Source organism: Euphorbia lathyris, chromosome 7, assembly GCF_963576675.1.
Source record: "Euphorbia lathyris chromosome 7, ddEupLath1.1, whole genome shotgun sequence".
Taxonomy (NCBI): Eukaryota; Viridiplantae; Streptophyta; class Magnoliopsida; order Malpighiales; family Euphorbiaceae; genus Euphorbia; species Euphorbia lathyris.
The window spans coordinates 4424566-4435926 of NC_088916.1; the positions used below are offsets into that span (position 1 = coordinate 4424566).

At 31.2% G+C, this 11361-nt stretch overlaps 1 long non-coding RNA gene across 1 annotated transcript; it reads right to left on the bottom strand.

The window, feature by feature from the left end:
- Nucleotides 1-851: 851 nt before the first annotated feature.
- Nucleotides 852-3534, bottom strand: LOC136200800 (uncharacterized). Its single transcript, XR_010673519.1, has 2 exons — nucleotides 3489-3534; nucleotides 852-1906 (listed from the first exon to the last, which is right to left on the bottom strand). It is a non-coding gene; the product is annotated as an uncharacterized lncRNA (long non-coding RNA).
- Between the last annotated feature and the right edge of the window lie 7827 nt (nucleotides 3535-11361).

Here is an 11361-nt window from a genome sequence, read left to right on the forward strand (position 1 = left end):
ACCTTCACAAAAGTTTTTAAACTTTGCGCAATTGAATTGAGTCCCGTTATCAGTAATGATGGTGTGGGGAATCCCAAAGCGTGTTATGATGTTCTCCATTACAAAATCTATCATCTGATTTGCCGTGACGGTGGGATACGACATCCGCCTTAAGCCATTTTGTGAAATAATCAACAACAACTATCACAAATTTCATCTATCTTGTTGTGATTGGAAAAGGTCCCATGATGTCTATGCCCAAGTGGAGAAGGGCCAGTCTACCAAGATAGGTTGCTGTAATGATTTATCCTTATGGCTTTAATTTGCATGGATTTGACAATCGTGGCATGTTTCCACGAGCCTCTGCCCATCATGCTCTGAGTTTGGCCAAAAATACCCCTTCATCTTTACCTTCCTACAGATTACAGCGGATGCTTCATGTGCGCCACAAACCCCTTCATGGAGCTCATGTAATACATATTGGCCCTCTTCTTTTATGATACACTTCAGCTAGGGTTGGCTAAATGATTTTCCGTATAGTTGGTTATGGATCAATATACAGTGAGAATACGCAACTGATTATAATTATTATCGTTGTTATGCATATGAATCAGATTTTATATTTTTTAGATTCTTGGGTAGTGAGTTATTAAAACTGGTCAAATTTAATCTATTATAAAATTCTATATTTATTTTTATTCTTATATTTAGATTTGTAATTTTCTCAATTTGCATTTTAACAAACTGAAAATTCAATTAAAAATAATATAATAATCAACGATAGTCGTTTCTAGAAAAAGTAGCATCTAATGCCGACGAACAACAACTTACTCCTACTAAAACAACAATCGACAATTTTGTTTTCCATATCATATAAAAATTTAAGATATCTAATGATAGAAGTGAAAAGACAAACAAGAGATATAACAAAAAGGAAAAACAAACACTTCCTATATTATTTAAGACGAGTAAGAGCGAAACATGATAAGACATGTCGGTAGGTAGACATATGACTCAATCAAAGGAAGGTAGATCCGACCTTGCCTCCATTTGGACTCGTATTATTTCAATTAAAGCGACAAGATGCTCCATATTTGATTAGGATGACCAGTGGGAGGCAAAGTAACGATGCTCGAGAATGAGGATGGTTGCATAACTAAATTGGCACCGGGATTCAAAATGGTCCCATTGATTGTGAATATCCATCGTTGCCTAGACGGAGCAAGGCCACAAGTGACAAACCTAACATCTTCATTGACACGATAATAGGTAATGCAGAGATTCGAGTATTGTTGAGATCTTATGGTTCCATCTTGAAAAAGAAGCAACCGTTGTAGATGTCGGTTTCTTTGAATGTCACATTTTGCTAAAACATCATAATGAGTTGTTGCTTGGATGCATAAACCATTCGACCCGGCAATAGATACTAAATTCGGGCTTGTAACGTTGTCGGTACGCCATGTTTGGAAGGAGGAATATATATTAGTATCATAGATGAGTACATCCCCAATCTTTCCAGTCATTACAGTGAAAACTGATTTATAAAAAAAATCCACAATTTGTCCATTATCACTTAATCCCCAAAACATTGCATAATCACAATAGTCAATTATAATGGATCCAGATATACCATATGCTGAAGTGCTTAAACACATACCATTGGATCCAATTTCACCATATGAACTATTAATATTAAATGTCCAAAAGAAGTCCGGAGTAGATCTGCGGGCGATAAGATTACACTATTTCCGGGAACGTAGTTTCCATCTTTTACTTGAAGACAATATCCATTTGGACCACTTATTCGAAACGTGATAATATTTACAAGATTTGAAACTGATGAAGAGCTCCAAGTAGATGATATTGATATCACAAACCATATGAATAACATCATCATCTTCCCACTTTCCATTCTTTAACTTTTCACCTGTAATCCAAAGTAATGCAGCATTTGAGTTCACTTTGTCAGAATTTGGTCGATAACGATCTCGAAATGAAATTTTTCAAGAGATAAATGATATTTTAAGCAATGTTGACTTTTCAACTTTTTAGGTTTGAGGTCATTTAAGTGTTGTTTTTTATGAGGGAGAAAGATAATGTTTAGAGAGAGAAAACTCAAAAAATTATGATTTTAAAAAACTAAAAATATGGTTCCATCGTAAATATGATACTAACCAACTTTAATTCTTGAAAATGTTCATTTTGAGGTCGTTATCGGCCAAATTCTGCAGATCTGGTAAGCTTTAAAATATTTTAATAAAGACAAAAATACCCCTAATCTTCACCTAATTACACTACAAGAAAAATGGTAATTAGCAACCAAAAACCCGGTTGCTAAACATATATCTAACATGGTTTGGCAACTAGATTTGCATACTTAGCAACCAAAATGAATCGGTTGGTAATTGCATGATTGCTAAAGCTTTAAGACTGATTTGGTTGTAATGTTTGCAACCATAAGAACTTTGAGACCGCGTATTAGTTTAGAATGTATTTCACAAATGTACGTAATTCTCACCTTTGTAACCAAATCGGTTGCAATATTGCGACCAAATATATTTGGGTCTCAAACTCTGGTTGCTAAATACTATTTTTTTTCCCTGTACTTTAACCTAATCCTAACCATCCTATCTAAAAGATTTGGTTTTGTGAGGCAAAACTAATCTCAATATATTTCAAGAGATAGACACCTTAATTAAGGATAAGTCCTATTCTTTCCATTAGGTTCTCTTAAGAGAGAATAAGGAAAAAGCTTTAATTTCCTATCTTTAAGAATTAGCATTTAGTTCGTACTTTTGTCGCATCTCTCTCGAAACAGTTTGACGTAGTAGTTGTGTGACCTGTAATATAAAGGTTAATTTCACATAAATGTCATGTGGTTTCATATTTTTTTTACAGATCAGTACATGTGGTTGGTAAAATTTTCATTTTGCCAAATTTAGCCGATAACGATCTCAAAAATGAAAATTTTCAAGAATTAAAGTTGTTTAGTATCATTTTTACTATGGAACCACATTTTTTATTTTTCAAAATCATCATTTTTAGAGTTTTGTCTCTGTAAATATTAACTTTCTCTCTCCTTAAAAACAACATTTAAATGACCTCAAACTTAAAAAGTTGAAGAATTAAAGTTACTGAAAATATCATTTAATTCTTGAAAATTTTCATATTGAGATCGTTATCCTCCAAATTCAAAAAAATAAAATTTTGTCAACCATAGGTACTAATCTGTAAAAAAAAAAAAAATTGAAATCACAGAGTTTTATTTGAAATTAACCCTAATATAAATGATGGTTCATTTCTTTCGTTGTAAAACTCGTCAATAATCCGCAATTTATATAGAAGCCATACAAAAGAGAGAGATAAAAGAAACTATATATAACATTGTAAATATTATTTATTCACACAGAATAAATATATATATATATATATATATATATATATATATATATATATATATATATATATATATATATATATATAAAAGACACTTTTATTAAGAGCCATACCAGAGAGGAGAGAGAGAGCAAGATGAGAGGAACTACATAATTAATATATTGTGAGTATATTACATCTTTGAGCAGTTAACTTATTTATATGGATATATGCTTCACAAACATCCAATGATATAATGGGTAAATTACATCTATGGCCATGGAATTTTATCCATTTTAACATTATGGTCACTGAATTTCAATTCTTAACGGTATAATCACTGAACTTTACACAACACCGGTGGCCACTCAACGTCTCAAAATAACCGTTGATGGCCTCAAAATAAAAAATTCGAAGAGTTGATGATATTTTAAGAACTTTAATTCTTGAAAATTTTCATTTTGAGGTCATTTAGGTGTTGTATGGTTAGGAGAGATAGTGCATTTTTAGAGAGAGAAACCTCCAAAAAAGATGATTTTGGAAAATAAAAAATGTGGTTTCATGGTAAATATCATCCTGAACAACTTTAATTTTTTAATATTTTTATTTTGAGATCGTTAATGGTCATTTTAAGGAGTTAGTTAAAGTTGAGTGACCACTGGTGTTAAAAAAATGTAAAGCCCAGTGGTTATAATGTTAAAATGGGTAAAGTTCAGTGGCCGTTGGTGTAATTTACCCATAATATAATGCATTGTGAACATAACTATTACAAATTTAGGAGTTAGTGTTGCAGATTTGTATAATTTACCCATCATACAAAAACTTATTAAACTTAAATTCTAAAAATATGTCTTCATCTATTCGAGAGGTAATTTTTTCGTTTCTCATACCTTTCAACCTATTATAAGAGTTAGTGTTGCAGATTTGAGAGATTGAATGGATGCGGATCAAGAGTTACTATTATGGTTTTTGTATTTAGTTGTTACAGAATAAACAAGTTTGGGAAGTTAGTGAGACACTTACAAAGTTGAGGAAGCTAATCTACTTTTATGGATAAGTTTAGGGAGTTGATGATACGAAATAAGCAAGTTTAGAGAGCTGGTGAAATACTTATAAAATTCAAGGAGTCAATCTACTATTTTAGATAAGTTAAGGGAGCTGGTGATGTATTAGGGTTTTTTTTATAGGCCTAATGCTTCCCTAGCCCTCTTAACTTGTCCAAATTGGTCATTTCACCCCCTCAACTCATTGAATGTCCTATTTACCCCTTAACTTCATAAAAGTGGTATTTCTCACCCCCTCAACTTGTCCATTTATCCCACCAGCTCATAGAATGTTCTATTTACCCCCCTTAACTCTATAAAAGTGGTATTTTTCACCACTTACAATCTATTTAAGCCTAAATTGATAACATTTTTTTAAACGTTAAACCTATATTTATGCTATTTTGTAAGTGGAACCTAAATTGATACTTCTCCAAAAATCATAGGCCTATTTTGTTACATTTTCCCTACATATAATGTATTTGACTTGTTTATATTAATGTTCTTGTTATTTGTATTTTTTATTCGTTCTTTCTCATTTCAACTTTTTTTACTAATATAAAAGGATAAGAAATACAATTTTTATAGAGTTAAGAGTGTAAATAGGATCATAAGTGGTGAGAAATACCACTTTTATGGAGTTAATGGGGTAAATAGGATATTCGATGAGTTGAGAATGGGTAAAATGATAAATTTGAACAAGTTAAGGGGGTGAGAAATACCATTTTTATGGAGTTAAAGGGGTAAATAGAACATTCGATGAATTGGAGGAGTAAAATGAATAATTTAGACAAGTTAAGAGGGCTAGAGAAGCATTAAGCCTTTTTTATAACATTAAATATAAAAACCTCTTAAGATAACTATTACCTATTGCATATTTTTCACATGCATGACACTTCTAACATATGTTAATTTTAATTATATTCCATTACATATGTTCAATTTGAACTCGTCCTCCTTTTTTTTTGGACCTATTTGATTTTTTTCGTCTTCTTCTTTAGAGAACATAACAATATCGATAATTCATGGCTTAATACATCATTTGCTTCCTGAACTTGTCCAAAATGATTGATTGGCCCCTAAACTTTCAAAGTGTCTTAATAGCTCTTGAACTTACATAAAATGTTCAGTTAACCATCTGAACTTGCATAAAATATAATCAATTAATCATTTGGTTGTAAAAAAGTAAGTCAAATGCGGAAGATATGTTACACGTGCCTTAGAATGTTATTACATACTTCACAAAATATATTAAAATATGTTAAAAAATAATTTCTTATTTATTCAATTATAAAACATTTTCTTCTCTAATATTATAATCACATACCCCGACCTTGGTCGCTTTATTTTTTTAAGATGTGTGCAACATATCTTCCGCATTTAACTTACTTTTTTACAACTGAGTGATTAATTGATTACATTTTATGCAAGTTCAGGAGGCTAACTGAATATTTTATACAAGTTCAGTGGGCTATCGAGACACTTTGAAAGTTCAGGGGGCCAATTAACCATTTTGGACAAGTTCAGAGGGCAACTGATATAATAAGCCTTATTTTTATTTTATTCTTTTATTTTGTAATTGTTGCAAATAGTCAACATATCAATACATCACCTTTTAAAACTACTTTTTCTTGATGTGTTGTCTATAAACTCTAAATTTGGCTCGTAGAAGTTCAAACTTATTTTTCAGGAGTGTCTTTGTAAAAATATATATAATGTTACAGATTAATTTCACCTTCATTTTCAGCTTCGTTTTTCGATATTAGACTGGATCTTTAGCTATTGTTGACTTACCATCTGATATCGGAATATCCTTAAATGTGCTTAGTTGATACTTCCAATGACCTGAAAGATAGAAAAACGGTCAGATAGGGGGCCGGTGACCGGCAAACCCTCTCCGATGTCTAAATTGGTATGAAGAATACGTAATTTCGTAAGAATGTAATAATGTTCTAGTATTTAGAATTGTGTACCTGCCTTGTTGGTTTTGGTGTTATTTATAGACATTTAAGTTTGTGCTTGGATACATGTATCAACCTTTGATTGGTTCGGAAGCTAATTTCCCACAATAAGTAACTTTAGTTTAGCGTGTGTTTTGTCCGAGATCTTTTCCTCTTTGTTACTTCGGAAAAAAACCCTTTGAACCTAAATGGGCTGACCAGATATATAAAATAATGGGCTTGGACTTACTTCCTTAAACCAATTACCTTATTTCATACCATATCACCATCATAACAAAATATATTTGTTGGTTTGGTGTTGAATTTCACCTATATATATATGCAGAAAAAAAAGTGTTGGCCCTAAAATAAAATTTTATTTTTATAAGTTTGGTGTAAATAAAAAGGACATGATAAAGATTATGATTACTTTATTTTTGACAAAGTAAGCCTTACTTTATGTGTTTTCATCATTTGATGAATTTTACACTCCATTATCCAATGGTAAAAAAACAAAAGTAAGATTTAATTGGATGAATTTTACTTTGTCAAAAATAAAGTAACCATAGAAGGCACCATGTTTTACAATAAAGTTGAATAATTTTAAGTTCACACGCAGTGTGTAGTAATTTTCAGCAGCTTTTGTATAGGTGCAATTTTATTGTAAAACATTGGCAGCTAAGAGCAATTTTACCTCTAACATTGATAATTTAGATCAATTTTAGACACCAAAACACGAATATTTTTATTCATCATTCTACATCAATTGCATATCAATTCGTTCTAAAAAAAGGATTTCATGTTTTTTATAATTTAATAATAAAATTGGAGATTAATATTTATAATTTTTTTGGATTTTTTTTGTCCAATTCGTATAAAAGACAGTATATATTTTTATTTTTTTCAATCCCAACATATGTTTGTGATTTGTTAATGATAAAATGACGCACTTGTGAAGTGTAGATGACAAGATTCATGAGAGAAGATAATTTGATGAATTACCCCTCCAATTTACCCAATTTATCAACGGGCTTCCAACGTTAGGGTTAAAATTACACCATTTTAGACGTTAGGGGTAAAATTGCTCCTGACCCAAAATGTGAGGGGTATTTTTGCACTTTAACCCATGATTTTTTCTTAGTTCAGAAACCCGATTGATAATTTTGATAGTTTAATGTTCTAATTGATTTTGAAGTATTAGTTTAGAGAGCCAAATGGGTTTATGCTTTCTTTTATTGTAAACGTAGTTATAATATCCCATTAGACCTAAAATATGATTAAATAATATGATATTTTAGGCCCACAATGAGGTCAAATTTCTATTTTAACGTTTAAGTACAATTTTGTTTATTAAAAACCTTTTATCTCTTATCACGCCTAGGACCAATAAAATGTCAGGATCGGCCCTATTATCTATCAACAAGATATTAATTTTTTATAAAATTAAATATAAAGACTTGTAAAGATAAGACTTAATATACATCATTTGCTCCCCGAATTTGTCCAAAAAGATTGATTGGCCTCCTGAACTTTTAAAATGTCTCGATAGCCCCCTAAGCTACCATAAAATGTTCAGTTAGCCATCTAAACTTGCATAAAATGTAATCAATTGATCATTCGGTTGAAAAAAAAAGTAAGATAAATACGGAAGATATATTTCACGCGTCTTAAAATGTTATTACGTATATAATTCAATAATAGATTAAAAATGAAGTTATTACTTATTCAACTATAAAACTTGTCTTCTCTAATATTAGAAACGCATACTCCGATCTTGGTCTTTTTACTTTCTTTTAAGGCGCATTCAATACATCTTCCGCATTTAACTTACGTTTTTTTTTGCATCCGAGTGATTAATTGATTACATTTTATGCAAGTTTATATACCTGAATATTTTACGCAAGTTCAAGAGATTATCGGGAAACTTTAAAAATTCAGAAAATCAATCAAATTTTTTTTTTTTTATAAATTCGGTGCGCAAATTATGTATTAAGCCTAAAGATAACAATTATCTATTGCATATTTTTCACATGCATCACCTTTCAATATTAACATATGTTAATTTTAAGGGTTAAGGTGCAAAATACCCCTAATGTTTTGGGTCAGAAGCAATTTTACCCCTAACGTCTAAAATGGTGCAATTTTGCCCCCAACATTTGTAGCCAAGAGCAATTTTACCCCTAGCGTTGGTAATTTGGGTCAATTTCAAACACTATTATAAAACACAGATATTTTTGTTCATTATTTTGCACCATTGCATATCAATTCATTCTAAAAAAAATGATTTTATGTTTTTTGTAATTTAATAATAGAATTGGAGATTAATATTTATAAATTCGATGAATTTTTTGATTTTTTTTGTCTAATTCGTACCAAATACAATATATTTTTTTATTTATTTTTTATTTTTTTTCACATCCCAACATATGTTTATGATTTGTTACTGATAAAATGACACACGTGTGAAGTGTAGATGATAAGATTCATGACCGAAAAGACAGTTTGATGAATTATTTCTGAAATTGACCCAATTTATCAACATTAGGGGTAAAATTGCTCTTGGCTACAGACGTTATGGGTAAAATTGCACCATTTTAAACGTTAGGAGTAAAATTGCTCCTGATCCAAAACGTTAGGGTATTTTTGCACCTTAACCCTAATTTTAATTATATTCCATTACATATGTTCAATTTCAACTTGTTCTCTTTTTTTGTGGACCTAATTGATTTTTTTGTCTTCTTCTTTAGAGAGAACAGAACAATATTGATAATTATATATAGTAGTTGTCTTATCTAGCATATATGCATATAAATAACTGGAAGAATAATCACAATATATTCAGTGTATTAATCAAGGCTTAATACATCATTTGTCTCAGGAACTTATCTTAAAAACTTGATCGGTCCCGTGAACTTTCAAAGTGATCCGATAGCTTTTTAACTTGCATAAAATGTTCAGTTAACCATCTAAACTTATGTAAAATGTAATCAATTGATCACTCGGTCGCAAAAAAGTAAGTTAAATGCAGAAGACGTATTCCACGCATTTTAGAATGTTATTACATAATTAAAAAATTGATTAAAAATGAAGTTATTGCTTGCTCAACAATACAACTTGTCTTCTCTCATATTAGAACCGTATTCCTTGATTTTGGTCGTTTTACTTTTTTTAAAACTCGTGCAATACATCTTCTGCATTTAACTTACTTTTTTACAACCGAATGATCAATTGATTACATTTTTGCGCAAGTTCATGGGGCTAACTGAACGTTTATACAAGTTGAGGAGGCTATCGGGACACTTTGAAAGTTTAGGGGGTCAATCAAACTTTTTGAACAAATTCAGGAGGCAAATGATATATTAAGACATTAATCAAAATTAAAATGATGAAGTTGTTCTTATGTTTTTGATATCAACATGTATTTGGAGTTCTTCATCAGCTTCACGAGTTAGCCCCCGATACGACGTTTCGGATTAGCGGTCCAAATTGATATTGTGTTCAAGTAAAAAATGGAGATTATACTCTTGGAAATGATGTAATTTTATCGTGATGTGAATCTACTCCGGATTTCATTTGGACATTTGGTAGTGATGGAAAAATTCGATCCGGCGGAACTCTTTTGTGTTTAATCATTGATGCATATACTCAAGGTTCCTTCATTTTCATCAATTTTTGCGACCACGAAGGAATCGTTTGGGAATTACAAAAAGGTGGACAAATTGTGAATTCGAATAGTGGATTAGTTTTAACTGTGATTAGTGGAAAGGTTAGGACTGTACTCACCATCGATACTACATCGATTCCTCGTTCCAAACATGACGTACGGATAACCTTACACACCCGGGTTTAGTATCTATTATTGGGTCGAATGGTTTATGCATGCAAGCAATTGATACTACAGCAGTGGTAGCGGAATGTAGTGCTAGCACCGTTCTACAACAACGGTTGCTTCTTTATCCAGATGGAACCATAAGGTCTAAACCAAACTCAAATCTTTGTCTTACCTATGATAATCCTATCAATAGACGGGTTATTGTCCTCACTTGTGGCCTTGGTCCATCTACCAAGGATGGCTATTCATCGCAAATGCTATGGTTTTGAATCCTAGAACCAATTTAGTTATAGAAGTTCTTAATAAGGAAATCATTGTTTCGTTTCCCAGTGACCATCCTAATCAAAAGTGGACCGTCTTGTCACCGTAATTCAAATAACATATATATGATCCAAATGGAGGTCGGGTTATGATCCAAATTGTCCTATGATAAAATTTCAAAAGCTTTAAATCTAGCTTCTTCATCAATGGAGCATCTCTTTATAATAGGGACTCGAAATGGAACTTTTCCTTCAACCATGTTTACAACTGAAGACATTGATGGTCTTAATGTTAGTGTTGGGTTTGTGCATAAATAGAGCAAGCGTAAGTATTCTTCTTACCTCACAATCTGCATTCTAACTTACTAATTCAAAATACAATCATCTATGTTACGAAAGAGTCGAACTCAACTCACATAATCTACTACAGATATAACTTAACATACATACTTTCAGCTCTCTAATTCAAATAGTACTCTCAACCAGGACCATTTCACATATTTATCTAAAAGAAGCTCACGTTCTTTTCTCATCCAACCATTATCATGTTCAAGTATGTGCATAAAGCTCAATATACCACAGTTCAATTCATAACATTTCAACTTACTCTATCTCATACTTTTCATATCTATCATAACATATCACAAATAGCCACAATTTTCCACATTATTCCCATCCAATTCAATCACACTCCATATTCAACAGATAATAAACCATTGTATCTATCACGACATATCACAACTAGTCACAATTTTCCACATTATTCACATCCAATTCAATCACACTCCATATTCAACTGATAATAAACCATTCGTATCTATCACAACATATCACAAATAGTCACAATTTTCCACATTATTCACATCCGATTCAATCACACTCCATATTCAACAGATAATAAATCATTCGTATTTATCACAACATATCACAAA